Source organism: Camelus bactrianus, chromosome 10 (assembly GCF_048773025.1).
Source record: "Camelus bactrianus isolate YW-2024 breed Bactrian camel chromosome 10, ASM4877302v1, whole genome shotgun sequence".
In the NCBI taxonomy this organism is placed as follows: Eukaryota; Metazoa; Chordata; class Mammalia; order Artiodactyla; family Camelidae; genus Camelus; species Camelus bactrianus.
Genome location: NC_133548.1, coordinates 12,872,084 through 12,875,140, shown reverse-complemented (window position 1 = coordinate 12,875,140; position 3,057 = coordinate 12,872,084). Strand labels below are relative to the sequence as shown.

At 36.2% G+C, this 3,057-nt stretch overlaps 1 pseudogene; it reads left to right on the top strand.

The window, feature by feature from the left end:
* The first annotated feature begins 1,422 nt into the window (after positions 1 to 1,422).
* LOC105081016 (olfactory receptor 5J3-like) lies at positions 1,423 to 2,365 on the top strand (annotated as a pseudogene).
* Positions 2,366 to 3,057: the final 692 nt, after the last annotated feature.

Below are 3,057 nucleotides of genomic sequence, written 5' to 3'. Positions count from 1 at the left end.
ATAATTCCAATAAGAATATTTAAAGAATTATTTTCTGTTTTCCTTGATTTTGTCACTGCTTCCTGTCCATTACAAAACCCGAGCATGCACACAGAAACTTGATTCCCAGAGCTCAGGACAGCTTTTGCTACAAGTTGCTGCTTCTTACCACTGCAACTCCAGTGTGCTTGAGTAAAGTAGCTTCAAATGAATATGCTTTAAAGGTAGACTATCTAAGCTGTATAGTTTTGGGTCTTTCATTACATCAAGGTGGTGGTTGATAGTGAGTTTTAAAAAATTTTTATTTGTGATTGTTGTTTAAGTTTTGTGTGTGTGTTACTTGATTTTTGCTTCTTTTGCCTTATAAACAATTTTAGTCATAAATCATTTGCTATATATTACTTCAAAGTATAAGTATATTATAGTTTTTATGAATGTATAGGCTTTTGAATTTATAAATGACAAAACATTTAATATAAAACATAATCAGTTATCTATTTATCTGTATATAATAGTCACAGAGTCGTAAGTAATTTATATTTATTGAATGTAGGAAAGTATGCAGGAATGGATTAATTTATTGATCTGGAACCATAAATATTGTTGAATTAGTATTATATCACGTCAAAAAAAAAAAGTGGAACTAAGTGGCAGCCTACATTTTTGCCTACGTTTTTGAAAGCAGGACATATCTGACCAACATGGTTTGAGTACTTGCCTCTGTCCATTGAGTTTTTGGGTTTGCTGTTTTAAAGATGTGAAGGGAAATGCAAGGACACAATGAGAAAGTTTTCAAGTTAAATCACACCACTAATTTTGATTAGCTTCAAAACTAAATAGCAAAGGAAAAGATTAATCCACATCTTCCTCCTCATTCAACTCTTCTGGACAGCACAGTCATTGATTGTCCAAGTGGGGAATCTGAGCATCAGGTGATTTCAAAAAAGTTCTGATGTTTGCGATCTGTAAAGGAAGGGAGTTTAATATGATGAAAGACAGTGTCATGACTTAACTGGGTGTGCAAAAAACAGGTTTGCCACAGATAAAGAAATAATTTCTTTCCAGAGTGGCACTGTTTGTAGCCCCGGTAAGCAGAGTATTTGTGAATGTCATACAGATGAGGCGTATCTGGGTTAGAATGTCAGTGCTACCAGTTTCACGATCTAAGAGAGTTTCCTTATCCCAACTGTGATGATGTAGAAACTGAGAAGGAGGAAACAAAATAAGCTCTAGTTCCAAAAATTTGAGTCACTGTAAATGAATTGTCTAGTATACATGTGGTCCACTGCTGAAGTTAATATCTTTTTTCATCTAACTACAGGGTAAACATAAATGCCACCTGCTGTTATGAATCCAGATCACGCAGAAATCATATATATTTATTTTTTTATCTGAGTGATATCATCTTGTTCTGGAGCTAAAGAACGACACAAACCTGAATGCATGGCAGGTTGGAATCATACAGGTGTGAAGGAATTCCTTCTGGTAGGTTTAACTGAAAATCCTAATTTGCAGATCCCTCTCTTTGTGCTTTTCATTCTTATTTATTTCATCACGCTGGTAGGTAATTGGGGGATGATCATGTTGATCTGGTTAAATACTCAACTTCATAGTCCAATGTACTTCTTCCTTAGCAACCTCTCTTTTTGTGATATCTGTTACTCTACTGTCATTGCTCCTAAAATGCTGGTCAATTTCCTGTCAAAACACAAGTCCAGCACATTTGCCGGCTGTGTTCTACAGAGTTCCTTTTTTGCAGTGTATGGATCCACAGAAGGCATCCTCCTCTCTATGATGGCTTATGACCGCTATGTAGCAATAGCCAACCCTTTGCTGTATACAGTCATTATGACCCAAAGGGTTTGTATTCTGATGGTTCTTGTATCTTACTTGGGAGGGCTCATTAACTCCCTGACACAAACAATAGGTTTGCTCAAACTAGACTTCTGTGGTCCGAACATTGTGAATCATTATTTCTGTGATATCCCCCCTCTTCTGAAACTAACTCTCTTGCTCAGATGCCCACAACAATGAAATGCTGCTTTTAATATTCTCTGGGGTCGTTGCAATGTTCACTTTAATTATCATTGTGGTCTCTTATACTCGCTTCATCATCGCCATCCAGAGAATCCACTCGGCCGAGGGGAGGCACAAAGCCTTCTCTACTTGTGCCTCCCACCTGACTGCTGTGACCTTATTCTATGGCTCTGGAACCTTTAGTTACATCCAGCCAAGCTCTCAGTATTCCCTGGAACAGGAGAAGGTCTCCGCTGTGCTTTATACGTTGGTGATCCCCATGCTAAACCCACTGATTTATAGTCTGAGGAATAAGGATGCGAAAGATGCAGCAAAAAGGTCAATATGGCGGAAAAGAACCTCCACTTGACTCAATCTCGTCTTTTCTAACCTAACAGTAACCTGAAAATAAATAGACTTTCTTTAAAATTGTATCACAGATACAATCACAAACAAAACTGTAATCAAGACACTCTCATGTAATTTGAAACGTGAGTCTTGGGTTTGACTTGAAGACTGAAAATCACTCTATCTCACCATTCATTGTCTTGTGAGCTGCAATAGTTTCATTATCAAAAAATTTGATAAGTATATTTTTTTTTCTAACAAGTTCTCATGATAAACTCTGAAGGTCCTCACCATGGATTTAAAGGAATCTGACATGGACTCAAATCCAAAAATACCCCAACAACTGGCATTTATCAAATCCATTGTTATCTCAGAAAAAAACTGAAGTTCTTGGCCTGATTTTCTTAGATCATTAGTTTTTGTTCTAAAAACGCCATCACTCTAGTAAAAACATATATCTTCAACTTCATATTTAAACTGCATATCATAATTTTATGTTAGAAAAAAATGGCTATAGAAACAAGTAACTCTCATTAGTCATAGTTCAGTCAACATATTTTTACTGAATACTTTTATTATATCTGTTATTCTGTGTGACCCAAAGCTAAAAAGATTTAAGATATGGAGCACAAACTGTTAGAGTATCAGGCAATGGAGGAATGTGGTCAACGGGAAGGACTACTAAAATGTAAGAGAATATATGAATTGGCTCTA